This window comes from Camelus ferus, chromosome 35, assembly GCF_009834535.1.
Source record: "Camelus ferus isolate YT-003-E chromosome 35, BCGSAC_Cfer_1.0, whole genome shotgun sequence".
In the NCBI taxonomy this organism is placed as follows: Eukaryota; Metazoa; Chordata; class Mammalia; order Artiodactyla; family Camelidae; genus Camelus; species Camelus ferus.
Window position 1 is genome coordinate 13,581,872 of NC_045730.1, and position 16,043 is coordinate 13,597,914.

The 16,043-nt window shown below is 42.6% G+C and overlaps 1 pseudogene; it reads right to left on the reverse strand.

The window, feature by feature from the left end:
- Positions 1–12,138: 12,138 nt before the first annotated feature.
- On the reverse strand, positions 12,139–15,816 carry LOC102507657 (annotated as a pseudogene).
- Between the last annotated feature and the right edge of the window lie 227 nt (positions 15,817–16,043).

Here is a 16,043-nt window from a genome sequence, read left to right on the forward strand (position 1 = left end):
CTTTTATTGGTTGTCATTTAGGATAAGAGAGACTGGAGAATCTTTCTGTATTGAGATGACAAAGGGCTGAGGGGTATAAAAGTGCTGGTAGGAGAGATGCTGAAGGGGTGACTAGTGGGGTCTCCAGAGAGGAATGAAGAGAGGAAGGGGGCTGGCGGATTGAAAGTTACGGTAGAAACACCGTAGATACCATGGGAATATTGGTACATCTAATCAGTAATGATTTTTCCATCAGCCTACTAAATTGGAAACTCCTGGAAGGTTAATGACTTATTTTGTGAGTTTATTAAATGAATAATGCTTATCTTCAATGGTTACCATGATGTTAGAAGAATCCATGAAGGATATTTGGCCTAGGGTCCTCATGTAAGATGTGTTATGTAAATGTCATTTGTATCAGAATCTGAAAGAACAGTTTTCACTATAGTTCAGCTTGGTAATTTTTTAATGTAGACAAAAATCACCACAAATGAAAGGAAATCATAGGAATTGATGTCAATCAGCAGGGAATTCAAATAAGACCCAGCTTTTTAAGTTTGAAGTCCCGTTTGGGGACAGCTCTGCCAATTGTCAGCTCAGTCAAATCCCTTGATCTTGCTGAGGTTCTCAGCATCCTCAAGGGGGTAATTCACACTTTCACTACAAGGTTGTGTCAAAAATCAAACAGCAGTGGTCTACAAACTGGGAAGTCCTGTAACAGACTACATGGAAACACTGACGATAATTAAAACTGAATTCTATATTGAACAGCAAGCACTTTGTGTTCACTGTGCTCCCAGTGTGTAGAATGACACGCTTAGCCTCTATTACATTTCTTCCTTCTGTCCTCAGGGGACAGAACACTCTGTTTATCACATCAAGGTTCTCAGAAATATGTCCTGAGGGGATAGAACAAATGTAGCGTAAAATTTATACCTCTCCTCAACAACTGAAGATTAGACAACATTAAGAGGTAGAAGGATGCTCTAGAAAAAGCCCAGACTTTGGATCTTAACAGTCTTCACAAAAGGATCTCTAAACTCTAACTGACTGGACTGTCACTGCCAGTGGGTGCCCACTGGCTGCGTAGAGCCTGGCCTTCCAGCAGGTGGAGCCCTGTCACTCTTGCTCTCCACCCCTGCTGACAATGTGCGATCTCCAGTCTGGAGCCCAGCCGCCCTGGGCCCCAGTGCTACTGTGAGGCCGCAGGGGCTGGGATCCAGGGAAGGACCCTCAAGCAGGGAGCCATGGTCCTCAGTGTGAAGCTCCCCTGAGACATTATGCTAGAAGGTTGGCATGGAATTCCACTGGGTTGTTCCCAAACCCACTATGCAGCACACTCAACTACGCAACATGTTTAAAGTATAATTGTCTGTTTGATATCCATTCACCATAAAAACTCTCATCAAAGTGGGTATAGAGGGAACACATCTCAACATTATAAAGGCCATTTATAACAAACTTACAGCCAAAATCACACTCATTGGTGAAAACTTGAAAGCCCTTCCTTTAAATTCAGGAAGAAGACAAGATGCCACTTGTATTTAACATAGTATTGGAAGTCCTAACCACCACAATCAGACAAGGGAAAAAAAAAGAAAGGCATCCAAATTGGAAGGGAAGAGGTAAAACTATCACTATTTGCAGATGACATGATACTTTATATGGAAAACCCTAAAGTCTCCACCCAAAATTATTACAACTAATAAATGAATTCAGCCAAGTTGCAGGATACAAGATTAATATAGAGAAGTCTGTTGTGTTTTTACACACTAATAATGAACTATCTAAAAGAGAAAGTAGAAAAGCAATCCTGTTTAAAATCACATCAAGAAGAATAAAATACTTAGGAGTAAACCTAACCAAGGAGGTAAAAGACCTATACTCCAGTAGCTAAAAACATTGCTGAAGGAAACTGAATATGATACAAAGAAATGGAGAGATATCCTGTGCTCCTGGATTGGAGAAAGTAATATTGTTCAATGGCCATCCTACCCAAAGCAATCTACAGATTTAAAGTATCCATGACATTTTTCACAGAACCAGAACAAATGATCCTAAAATTCACATAGAACCACAAAAGAACGTGAATTCCCAAAGCAATATTAAGAAAATAGAACAAGCTGGAGGTATCACCCTCCCAGACTCCAGACTATACTACAAAGATACAGTAATCAAAACAGCATGGTACTAGCACAAAAACAGACACATAGATCAATGGAATGGAATAGAGAGCCCAGAAATAAACCTATGTAGCTGTGATCAATTAATCTATGACAAAGGAGTCAAGAATATACAACAGAGAAAAGACAGTCTCTTCAACCAGTGGAGCTAGGAAAACAGGATAGCTACATGTAAAACAATGACACTAGAACATTACTTCACATCATCTACAAACAGAAACTCGAAATGGGTCTAAAACCTAAATATAAGACCTGAAACTAGAGAACTACTAGAAGAGAAATCACATGGAACACTGACTTAAATCACAGCAATATTTTTTGGGATCTGCCTTCTAAGGTAAAAGAAATAATAAAAGCAAAAATAAACAAATGGGACCTAATTAAACTTAAACGCTTTTGCACAGTAAAAGAAACCATTAACAAAACAAAAAGACAACCTATAGAATGGGAGAAAAAATTTGCAAATGATGCAACCAACAAAGGGTTAATATCCAAACTATAGAAACAGCTCATACAACTCAATATGAAAAAAAACATAAAAAAAATGGGCGAAACACCTGAATAGACATTTTCCCAAAGAACACATACAAATGACTAAAAGGCACATGAAAAGATACTCAACATTGCTAATTATTAGAAAAATCCAAATCAAAACCACAATATCATCTCACACCTATCATAACAACTATCATCGAAGAGTCTACAAATAACAAATATTGGAGAGCGATGTGGAGAAAAGGAAACCCTCATGCACTACTGGTGGGAATGTAAATTGGTGAAGCCACTATGGAAAACTGTATGGAGGTTCCTTAAAAAATGAAAAATAGAACTACCATATGATCCAGCAATTCCATTCCTGAGTATATAACAAAAACACTAATTTGAAATGATACAAATACTCCAATGTTCATAGCAGCATTATTTACAATAGGACAACAACCAAGATATGGAAGCAATTCATGTATGTATATGAATATTACTCAGCCATAAGAAAGAATGAAATTGTTATTTGCAGCAATGTGGTTGGACCTAGAGAATATTATGCTTAGTGAAATAAGTCAGACAAAGGAACACAAATATTGTGTGATACCATTTATATATGGAATCTAAAAAACAATGGAAATGAATGTATATGCAAAACAGAGACAGACTCACAGATGTAGAAAACAAATGTGGTTATTGATGGGGGAGGTAAAATTAGGGGTATGGGATTAAAAGATACTAACTACTATGTATAAAATAAATAAGCAACAGGATATATTGTACAGTGCTGGGTACGATAGCCATTATCTTGTAACAACTTTAAGTGGAGTATAATCTGTAAAAATACTGAATCACTGTGCTGTACATCTGGAGCTAATGTAACACTGTGCACCAACTATAGTTCAATTTAAAAGTACAATTGTCTTCCAGTTATGATGTCTTCAGGTGGCCTTGGTACAGCTTGTGACGCTGCATCTTACCATGAGCTCTAGGTCATTTGAGACTTCTACGGAGTCAGCTGCTTTTTGGTGGGAATATTAGGTATCTCCTCTGTGCAAAGGGAAATTTTCTGTCATGCCTAAGAACAAAGAAAAAGCTACAAGGATGACATGGTGCTACTTGACTGAGACAAGGTGGCTTACATCAACCACATGCCCAGGACAGACAAAAGTGGTCTAAGTTATTAATTTATGGAGACAGTTGACTAATGGACAGTTTTTCATGTAGGTGTTTTCAGTCTAAAGAGTTACACAATTCAGTTCTTAGATATTCATTATATGTTTTGCTGCTTTAAAAATATTATTCAATTATTCTTTATTCCTTTAAAATACAATTTTCAATTGTTACTGCTTTTTTTTTATCACCTCCGTGCCCTTAGAAAATGCCCTCTACATTCATTTGTTTATGGTCCTCCTGCTCAGCATTTACGTGTTTATACAATATTAACTTCTATAGATCAAAATCTCAAGTCTTAGAATATCCATATTCACTAAGAAGGTCCCTAGTAGGTCAATATAAGCAAAGTATAACCTCTAAAACCAAAATTGTGGTTTCATTCCGCTGGGTCAAAATAAATTGTGATGATCTGGGAACCAGATAACAGAACTCAGACCCTAGTTAATAATATTCTTTTTATTATGTGATGTGAGCTTGTCAGGAAAAGATACACCTCTTTGTCAGGGGTTAAATCTATTACACATTCTAAGCCTTGTTCCCCTATTCAGGCTGAACACAACTTAGATGTTTCAATTCCCTCTGGAGTCATCTCAGTGACAAAAGTTATTGGGAGTATTTAGGAATATTGATCAGGAGTTAAATCAAAATGATCACATAGAGAGCACAGTTCAAGGTGTCAAGACATTTAGCTTTGCTCATAATCCACGGGGCTAGTAGTCACTTCCCTCCCGGGCCCTCGTTTTCTCACCCGTGAAATGAGAATTGAATTGGGGGTCCATGAAGATTCTGGTTACTCCTCGGTTCCATGAGCATATGGTAGAGAGCGTGGGCAAATTCCAGCCCATTTAACACTGAACCCAAGAAAGGAATGGATCAGATTCTTTAGTACATCAGACACCAGTCACCAAAAATAATTCAAGCAGCCTATGGGAATTTTGTTGTTTTTGTAACTGAAACATGAGAACAGGGCTAGCTCCCTTCTAAGTAGTCATTGCAAACATCTAAACCTATTCACCTTCAGGACCCAGGAAGCCTTATTAAGGAAGGCAGGTTAGGCATTGTAGGCAATCATTTTGATTGACTATTTGGCATTATGTAAAGTTAAGATAACTGTGAAATGTTCCTGGAAAGAAAATAATACACATACACATGTAGAGAGAGAACTATACTGAGAGCCTATAATTAGGATTATGTTTAAAAGGTATTTTCTGCTCTAAACTTGTATTTCTACTTAGTTTGGATGAGTTTTGGTAAATAATAGTTCTCTTGAGTGGAAGTGACTAGGAGTCTAGGTTGGTGGGTTCATTGGGTCAGAAGATAATTACTTAGTAGAGCCTTGAATGAAAAGTGGAGGTGTGGGCATAAGGCGAGTGTGATGGTGTGAGGAACCCTCCTTAAAGGAGGCTATATTTTTGTCATATTCCTAATCTGTTGGCTCTGATACTATAAAAAGTACCACCAAGATAAGGATCTAACTCCCTAGGATGGCTGTTTTTGTCTGGTTTCCATTAGATTTTCATTTAAAAAAATATTGTGAGCACTCACTGAGTTTCAGCATAAAATAACCATTTCCTTAGTGTAAAAAGAAAATCTTTAAAGGGGTTGCCCCATGAAAACCTCAAAGAAGGGGCTTTGTTACTTTTGACTGTCATGTTTTTTGTGTGCTATCAACACAGAAGCTTTGAGGATGAAGATTTGTTAATCTAAATGTTATATTATTTGAACATCCCAGGGCTGGCTAAGTGCTTTTGTAAAGGGATTTGTAGAAAACTTACTGTACAGACTAGGAGTAAAGCTACCCCTATTTGCAGATGACATGGTATTACATATAACAAACCTTAAAGATACCACCAAAAACTGTTAAAACTAACAAACAAATTCAGTAAAGTTGTAGGATACAAAATTAACACACAAAAATCAGGTGGGTAGAAGATGGAGGGTTGGGAAGTGACGGCTAAAATGTATGGTATTACTTTTTGTAAAATGAAATGTTCTGAAATTGATTGTAGTGATGCACAACTGTGTGAATATTCTAAAAACCATGGAATTGTACACTTTAAGTGGGTGACTTGTGTGGTATATGAATAAATGTTACAAAATTTTTTTAAGTTGAGAAAGGGTGGATTTGGAACTGAGAGACAAGGAATTGATGACTGGCACAAATTGCAAAATATTTGGACAAAAATGTAGCCATTTTTACTGTGTTAAATTGCAAAGCTTTTTTTTTTTTTTTTTAATAAAAACAGGAAGCTGATAAAAATATCCGAAGTCTGGAAAGGTTAGGTGGGTTGCTCAGGACATGGTTTTTCTGACTCCTATTGTTTGCCATACAAGCCAATATTACTTCAAAGAACTCTTTAGGAAAGGATTCTAACAACTCCTGGCCTTCCCAAGGAGAGGCGCTCTCTGAGAAATGTGTAGTGGAACTAATTTATCTTTGACTTAGAGGTGTTAAAGGAGCAAAAAATCAAATAAGGTGAGAAATGCAGGTCTGGGTGTGCATGTGGCTTCAAGTCTAGCTATGAAAAGCAGCTGGTTGGAAAATACGTTACCAGGCTGAAGATGGAAGGACTGTTGATGGAATGTAGGTAGCATTTGAATTAAATTACTAAGAAGCTTTTGAGTTTTGATGAAAATAGACTCCTTTCTTAATACAAGAGAAACTCTATTTCTTAGATGCAATACTCTTGTAATCCCTTATATTTTAAACTTCCAAGACATAAATCAATACACAGTCCTGAATCATGCTTTAAATAGCTTTTCTCTGTGTGATACTTCGCACTCAAGATTGTTTACTTATAAAGTTTATGTTCATCGGCAGATGATCTGTAATGGTTTTCTCATTTTCACTGTATCTTTAGCACTGTCTTTTCTATTTTGACAAATTGGGAAATGGGAGCCATGTGGCACATATTGTAATAATATTACTCGATATACATTGATTCCAGTTGCATTTAAAGACAGCATCTCTTTCCTTGAACAACAAGAGTTTTTGTTATATTTTGGAGATAATTTTTTTCTGAAAAGGTCAGGAATGTGGAAAGCGTATTTTTACTTTTAAAGGAAGAAAACATACATTTCATATTAACTGATGGAGATATACATTTTAAACAACCTGTTTTTCTAAATGTTTTCAATACACTGAAGTTTCCAGTGTTTCATCTAATTGATGTTTTAAAACTGATTATAATTTTTAGAGTTTGAATAGTTTCCTGCAGTGCAACAACTTTCATGCAATATTAGTAAGGGATTCAGAAATATTAAAGTACAAGTTTTGGAAAACATCATAGCTAATAAATCAGCTATCAGAAATTTTAAAATTCAATAAAAATATGAGGCTTCCTTGTAGTCTTGTCATGTGGCTTGTTTGTTGATTAGGAGAATTATGCTATAAAAGGCAGGGAGCTCCTAGATTTGGCAGAAGAGTGATGAAGAGGATGGTCAGAGTCTTCATTCAGTTAACTTAAGGCCAACCCCATTATCCTTTAACCAGAGCATAAGCTCTCTGAGGACAGGACTGGGTCACATGCTATAATGATAGATAGATGTAGTGAGAGATCCAGGAATGACTTTTCTGAATCGAATTGAATGGCAAGGTCCACTTAATAAATTCTTCTAGTCTTTGGAAAATCTGGCAGCAAGCCCTCTACATGAGTGTTTAAAATGCAAATAGCCTGTTTTCTAGACAAAAGAAGAAAATTAAATGGCCTTAATGGAAAAAAAATATGCTTGGCAGCTTAAATTACTTATGAATTTATGAGCTTTCAAGTGTTAGTGAAACATGCTTCACCTCATATTTTGATGAGAAAATTTTGCAGCTAGTTCTACAAAGATCACTAGAAAGGTGAAGATCACAAAAAGAAAGGAAATCAAAAGCTTGAAACAGGTTGTCTCTCACACCCACTGTGCTGTTGTTGGCATTTCTTTGCTTCCCTATTTGAAGCAGAGTGGACTTATCCTGTGCTACTGGCACTTCCTGGGAAATGAGATGGTTCTGAGGACTGTTTACTTGTAGATTGCAGATGGGAGGGGAAGGATCTGAAAGAATAACTGTCTGCACTCTTACACCATAAATGAGAGACCAGTAGATGTCAGCATAAAGACACAATCCTCTTGATTTCTGTTTCACCTAGTTGAAATGACTGGGTCCTGTTGCTCATAGAAACACAAGCAGCTGGAGCTTTCTCCCTCTTCCAGATGCCTGATTCTCCCTCTAGGGATAGCAGCACTCACTGCTATCTGTGGAAGAATTGTTTCATGCCCTTGGAAATCACCTGTGCCCCATTCCTATACACATGGTAACTCTCCACCCTTCACCCTTAGGATTCTAATCCTAAATTTCTGGAGTAGCATCTTGGATTTCACGTTTTTAATAATCTCTACAGTCCATTCTGATGCACAGTCAGGGTTGAGGACTTATGTCCAAAGGAGGAAATAAAAACATGACTTTGTTTCCAAGCATACTTGGTTTATCTAAATGTGTTATTGGACTTAACTCAGTTTTATGAAATCTATTTGTTGGCTTATTGTCATTGATTCATTCATTAATTCATGTATAACTTATTGAGTCCACTTTGCCCCAGGAGTTGTGCTAAGGAGGGTACCCGTAAGTGTGGCAGGGGAGATAATAAGAATCAAGTAATTTCAATATAAGGTGACAACTATGGTAGAGATAAACTCAGCAACGAGGACGAGCTCTTAACCTAAGGAACATGGCACAACTCAAACACTGATGGGGAGGAGAGGGCAGGGAAGGAAGCCTGGACAGGCACGGGTGCCCCTGTCCTTGGTGCTGAACTTTCTCCTCACGGGCTAGGGTAGTTTTTCCTACCACCTGGCTTCTGATGATGTCTCTACTACCTCTCTCAATAATTCTGAACCAGATGAGGAAAGGGGTAGAAAAAAAATGAAGCCATCAACATATAAGCAGATTAAAGAGGTTACTGAAGAGACAGCCACTGAGTTACTGACTCAGTGATGTGGGAGTGTGGGGAAGAAGGGAGCAGAGATTTCAAAGCATTAATTCCCAAGAAGTTTCTCCTCTGGAAAGATAAGTGCTTTAGTACTTTCTACAATCCTATACATATGAAAGCAGAGAATTCCTAGAAGCATTAATGATCTGAAACGAGCCCTGAAATTCACCTCTAGGTAAAGGGGGCTTGAGACACACTCAGGGAGAGAAAGTATTATTAACAAAAAAAGAAAAAATGTGTTTAATGACCCACACGTAAGTTAAAATAGCAAGAACATATAGATATCACAATATAATGGTGACAATGTAGCTAGGAGTTAAGTCGTGGATGATCTTGCATGCATATATTGGTTCATTTGGTAGTGTCTCAGAAGTCTCTTAAACTGTTTTCACTCTTTTCCGTTTTTGCTCCTCTGATTACATGAATTCCACTGCCATGTCTCCAAGTTCACAGATCCTTTCTCCTGCTTCATCTAGTCTGTTGTCCAACCCCTCTATTAAATTTTTCTTTTCAGGTATTGCAGTGTTCAGTTCTGTGATTTGTTTGGTACTTTTAAATATTTTGTATCCTTGTTAAGCGCTGTTGGGTATTAGAACCAGGTGATTTGGAGGAAGACTTTGTTCCTAGGATGACTTTGTTGATGCAGTGCTCTCCTGACCTCAGTGAGCATCTTTATGTCTGTTATTTTAAACTCTCTATAGTGTAAATAACTTATTTCCATTTCATTAAGATTGGTTTCTGGAGATTTATCTTGTTCTTTTTTTCGGAGCATATTCCCTTGTTTTCTCATTTTCTTGACTCTTTGTGTTGGTTTCCACACATTAAATAAAACATCCACCTGCCAGTCCTGACAGAGTAGTCTGTATAGGAGATGAGTCTCATTAATCAACCTGGCCCTAGCTCCTGTTTGCCTCTCAAATTTTTGTGATTTTCTAAGCCTCCTTCTTAGTGGCTCCTGCTAACTGAGGGTGTGTCAAGACCCTCAGTGATCACAAAGGGGAGTACTGTATCCCAAGGGGGAGGACTGTAGTCATCACCTAAGATGCAGGCTGATTAGAAGCCAGACCCTTAGGTAGCGGCCAGGAAAGTATGTAGTTAAGTTCCTGTGGGTGAGAAACCTGGGAGATGGGCATTTTTGTTTTTTCCCTCTGTGTCTGGGAGTTATAGCTGCAAGGAGATGCTCCTGCACTCATTAAGAAGTATTTCTTCGTTTGCTAGTCCCATGGGACTCATGAATGCAAGCTCTGGTATCAGAACCAATCTCTGGTATTAGCACTAGGTGGTTTGGAGGCTTATCCTTAAGATGACTTCTGCAAAAACTGGGGCTCCACATGTGTGTATAAGGTCCTTCCAGAGAGATACTGGTGATTTGGAGTGGGTTGGAGGAAGAAGGCAAGAGGGTATCCTCTGGCTTCCCTGGTCTCTGGGATGGATTGCAGCCAGCACCTAGTGCTTGCTGAATTAGAAGCTTGAACCTCAGGTAGCACCTTTGAAAGTATGCAGTTAAACCTCTTTCAGGAGAAGACAGGGATAGAGGTGATTTTGCCTGTTTGTGCAGCACTGAGACCAGGGGCAGAGGTGGGGTGGGTGGAGATAGCTGCAGGGAGCGATCATGCATTGTCGTGAATCGCTCCTTTGTTTGCTGTAGACACAAGCTCTGCTGGCTTTCAGAACAAGGTTTTTTGGGAACCTGTATCTCTGGTGGGAGTTTTAAAAGTTGGAGTGCTAGATCCAAATGGGGTCCAAATCCTTCGCTCCTCAAAATACAGCTGGGACTTAGGGGTTTCCTCCCAATCATTTTGGCTGTGCTAATGGGGAATTTATGGTGAGAGAGCATCTCAGCTTTTCCTGTTTCAATGTGGGTATTTTCTCATTTGTCTGACGTCTAGGAAGTCACTCAGCTGATTTCTGAATCTCTTTCAGAGGCAACTGCTCTGTGAGCAGATGTACATTTGGTGCACACATGGGAGGTGGAGCACTCAGAAGCCTCCTATGTTGCCATCCTGGTTGACTCTTCAGTCCTCAATTCTCTCTTAAATGTTCTGTAATGTCTGTAATTATTTTAAAATAATGTCTCTTGTTTTGCCACTTTATTATTTATCATCTGATGTTAATTGAAGACTGTAGGCTCCTGGGACTAGCTAAATCCAAGGACTGGAGTACGGGTGTGAATGGTGGAGGAGCCTCAAGTTCCACACGCTTCTGGGGCCTTCTGAGGCTCTTGGAGGTCCGGTTTGCATGGCTTTTTAAAGGGCTACTTTTATCCTGGACAATATGAGAAGACACTGAAAGGTTGTCTGAGCACTGCTCTAAATCATCTAGGACACTGTAGTTCTGTTTTGTGCTGCCAGACTATTGGCTGCGTTCACATCCTAGTGTTGTGGATTTTGACAAGATCTATTTTAGGCTACTTAATTTTCTTATCTTGTCTTTTTCACTTCCCTTTTATTTCGGCTTTCCTAAGTTTACTTCCTTTCATTTGTTTCCTATCTACTGGTATCTTCTACTTTATGGATGCATCAACTTCCTCTTCCTTACTATCATTTTCTGTGTGGACTCAACTGACTTCTTTACATTGTCAGATATGGTTGTGAAGCCTCTAAATTACCTAAACAGGTCCTCAGAGTGGTTACAAATTTTCCATAAAATTTGACAAATATTTGGTGACAATATAGTACTTTTCTTTTCAGTAACAGATTTTTTTTTTAATATTTAAAAACAAAATCAACTCCTCCCAGATAGCCCCCCAAACAAAAAATCAGATTAAATAAAATTTACAGTGAATATACCCAGCAAACAACTGTATGTGCAATTAAATACTGTGTCTGTTTCTGTGGCACAAACCTCAAACAAACAATATACAAGTGTTCTGGGGGGTGGAGGGAGGCCCAAGTTTTAACTCTGTGGGGCTTGGGGAAACAAAACGGGGTGAGAAAAAGGGGAAATCAATTTCATTTTTCTTAATTCTGTCCATATAAATATATTCATAAAGACCAAAAAAGAAAGGGGAATTTGGGATGGCAAGGGAACAGGAGAACAGGGAAGTTTGGCTCCCAATTCTACCCGACCAAAAATTATGAAAGAAATTAATTTCATGGTGAGAGAAGAAATAAAAAAACAATAGAAGAGGATAGGAAGGAGAAGGAAGCAACGTGGGGCCAACCAGGGAAAAAGGGGACCCTTGACAGGGGAGTGAGAGTCCAGTGAGAGAGTCAGTGTCTGTCTGTTTCCATATTCATCCCTACTGTCTTAGGCTTCAGTTTAGTGTCTGTCACCTTTCTGCCTCTGTGGCCTGGCAGGACCCTGCTCCCCCCAGGCCATGCCGGTCCCTTCTCCTCCTCCGTTCATTGGGAGCTGGCTCACTCCAAGATCCTCAGGTCATAGTTCTTTTTGGCTACTCGAAGTTTGAAGTGACTCATGGAGTTGTTGAGGAGAAGGGAGGCATTCTGGGCAGCCAGGGGGCTGGGGAACACAGCCACAACGTTGTACAAGGCAGCGAGATCCGCATGACAGCCGTTCTCGGGAGTCCCATTGTTGTCTCCCCCACCCCCACCAGGCAGCCCCTGAGCGTCCTTGAGCCACTGGATCTTGGCGCCGGACAAGGCAAGCTGAGAAGAGTTTGTTCACCTCGGCATGGGTGATATCCTCAGGGAGCTGTTACCTCCAACACCCACCCCAGGACAACATCTGTCATCCCCAAGTCAGTGGAGGCAGATTTGAGTGCTGGTCTCTTTCTCCGGTTTCCATGCTTCAATCCACTCTGTCCCTGGTGCACCGTGTAAGTTGACTGGCCATGGAGCAAGAGAGGGCAGATGGACAGATTGTACTGTAATGGCTGGCCCAAAAGGGAGTAGCGCCCATCACCCTATGCTGGACCCCCAGGCCGGGGGAACTGTGTGAGGACAGGAAGGGGACTGAGTCCTGTGCAGACACTGCTGAGGCTGGTGATAGGAGAAGGTGCTGGAGAGTGGGTGGGAGATGTGACAGGGCTACTGCTCATCTGTGTGTTGGCCTGGGGGCTGCTGTCAGGACTGTACAGGTCTCCAGGCTTCTGCCCACACTGGTCCATGCTGTAATATTTACAGTGACTCCACTGGGCCATGGATGGGTTCGGGGGGGGGGGGGGCTGGGGTCCATTAGGGACATTCAGCTGCATGACCACCAAGCCTGGTCTAGAAGGTGACACTCCTGAGTACTGCTGTGGCATCTGTGGTGGACTGCAGGGAGAGGGAGACTGAGGCATCTGGTACTGCTCAGAACCAGAAGGCTGCAGAAACCCCACAGAAGGGCCTGTACCACTCTTCTGAGCTGGTGGGATCATGCTGCAGTGCACAGGTACACCCCCTGCTGGGAGGCCCCCTTGTGCAGATTGACTTGCAGGGACCAGCCTGGGTTGCTGGAAAGGCAGCTGGACCACATCTTGTGAATCATTACCCACTGGGATTTGGTAAAAAGGCAGTGGAGTGTACTGAACCACCAGGCCTTGCATCTGGCCCCCGATGCTGCTCCTCCAGCTGCTGAGCAGGCCCTGGTTCTGTGGCTGCCGGACCCCAGTCGTGCCTTGGTAAGCCACCTGCTGCTTGTTAGGCATCACGGGCTGTAAGCCAGGCTGCTGGACGGCTGAGGTGGCTGCTGACTACGCTGGGGGCTGCAGGCCACCAGGTGAGAGGCAGATATTGCTGCTTGGAGTTAGGATGCTGTCCAGGGCGATAGTGAGAAACCTGGATCTGCTGAGGGGGCTGCACGTAGCCTTGGGGTGGCAGGACTTGCGGAGTAGGTGGTGCATGGCTACAAGTGGAATAGCCGAAAGTGGGGAGGGGCTGCCCTGTGGAAGCCATGATGAAGCCAGTCTGCTGAGGGTGCTGGGAGATAAGTGGGGGCTGGAACAGAGCTGAGGATGGGTCAGCTGCTTCAGCAGACCCTTGGTGGCTAAGGCTCATTTGTCCAAAGGGGTTGCTGAGGTCATCTGCCTGTGACATCATGTGATTATTCAAGGGTGGCTGCTGCAGAGGCATGGGTGGGAGAGCAGGGAGCTGCCGCTGTGGTTGCTGGGCAGTACAAGGGACAAGGCCCCAGACAGACCTGGCTACCCACTTCTGGGGCACCAAGTGCCACACCTAGCCTGGAGATCCTTTCTGCACTGCCACCTTTACTGCTCCCAATGCTGCCACCCCGGGTGAGGATAGAGGTTCCACTGAAGCTGCTGGCTTTGGGGACACGGGGCCGCATGGTCTGGACAGAGCTGTCAGAGTCCATGCCGCTCCAACACCGAGGCTCCAGGGATTTGAGCTCGCTGTCTGTGCTGCGCTGGCAGCTGCTCGAGGTGCGGCTCAGCCCCTCGTGGTTCCCCCCGATGTCATCTAGATACCTGTTCTGGCCAGTCTCTCAGGCAAATACTCTCTCTCGGACCCTTTCATATTCCTTCTCTCTCTCTTTTACTGACTTGCTCCTCTGTCCACCCTGCAAAGGAACTCACATCTGGTTATCATCTCAATCCAGACTGGCATCATCTCTCTTGAGAATGAATCTCTGCTGGAATTCTGTATTCTTCTCATCCTTTGTATGTTCTGAGACTCTCTCTTCAGGGATTCTCGTGTTACTGGTTTTGTTGATGATGACAACTTTTCCAGTTTGATCAAAATTGTGGTCCATCCTGAAATAGGCAGCCACCCGGTATAACAGCATCCGGTGACATGAGCTTGTCGGTGGTGCGATATCATGTATGTACGAACACCATATGGAGAGAAGCAAAGCAGTTCTCTATAGATTCTTAGAAAAGGATTTACATCGAACGTGCATGGTGCCTCACATATCATCTAAGTTATAACAATGTTAATTTTAAGCTATTTAGGTTTCCAGGCTCCAGGGTCCCAGGCTCCTGCAGTAAGCACAGAACGTTACATGATCAAGGACAGATTGTTTTTAAGTTCGTCACAAAACTTCATTAAGTAGCCCATTTGTATTCAGCCGGCTGTGCCTGTCTTAGGTTGTCCTCCTCTGAGGATTTTACCCGTTGTTGGCTAGCCAGCCAACCACATGGATGCACTGCCTAGGCCACCTCCTATCCAGCTAGCTACGGGACATTTCTCACAGCTTGTTTATCAATTCATCCGATGGCTTGTTCTCTAGATACTTCAGGCAGAGGCCTATAGAGTTCACCTGAGGGAACTTCTTGAACTGGTGGTGGTTGTCAGTAATTCCAGAATCTCCTGTTCTAAGTTTAGCAGCAGCATTCTGTCCCTTGGATTCTTTTTTCAGTGTATATACAAGAAATTCATGTAGGTCTATTGCAGTGGAGTCTGCATATTCCTGGCTGGAGTCTCTAGACAGCATCTTCCTTGGGACCTTTTCTTTGTTTTTATTCGTCTTCCTTTTCAGAGACATCCTTTGTGGACTTTTGTTCCTCCTTGTCAGAAGAGCAGCTGATGTGCAGTTGAATTACATCCTGGGTTTCTAGTGGTCCATCAGGAAACGGTGCAGAGGACTCCTCACATACTGCACGCCGCCCACCACCTTCAGCTCAGAATCAGACGTGGCTCTTTTCCTGGCATGAGCACAGTTGTATGTCCGCCGCTGTGCCACCTGACGCAAACTGGTGTCTTCACTCTCTTTCTCAGTTTCTTCCTTGCTTGAAGTCTTAGATATAAACTTGTTTTTGTTTATAGATTCTTCCACCAGCTTTTTGTTTGTTTGTTTGTTTCATTATTTCCAGGGTCTCCTGAGTAGTGTTACTGTTAGACGTCTTCTTCATAGGACACAGTAGCCTCTACGGACTCCTGAATAAATGTTCAGCCCTACTGGCCCGGCACTGGAACTGCGTCACATGCTAGTAACAAGTCTAACCTCACACGGGCCGTTGCGGGCCTTGCCCGCGTCTCCGCCCGCCGTCTGCCCTGTCCTCCGCAGGCCGCGGCGAGCCTTGCCTGCATCTCCTGTCGTTGTGGGCCTTGCCCGCATCTCTGCCCGCCGCCTGCCTGGCTCTCGGACGACCGTGGCGGGCCTTACCTGCGTCTCCGCCCGCCGTCTGCCCTGTCCTCCGCAGGCCGCGGCGAGCCTTGCCTGCATCTCCAGTCGTTGCGGGCCTTGCCCGCAACTCCGCTCGCCGCCTGCCCGGCTCTCCGCCTCTCCGCTGCGGTTCGGCCCGGGGGCGGGGGCGGGGGGTGGGGCGGGGGGGTGAGAGGGGCTTGGGAAGGAGGGGCGAGAGGGGAAGAAAAGGCGGGAAACCAAGCCCGGAAAGGGAGAAAAGCGG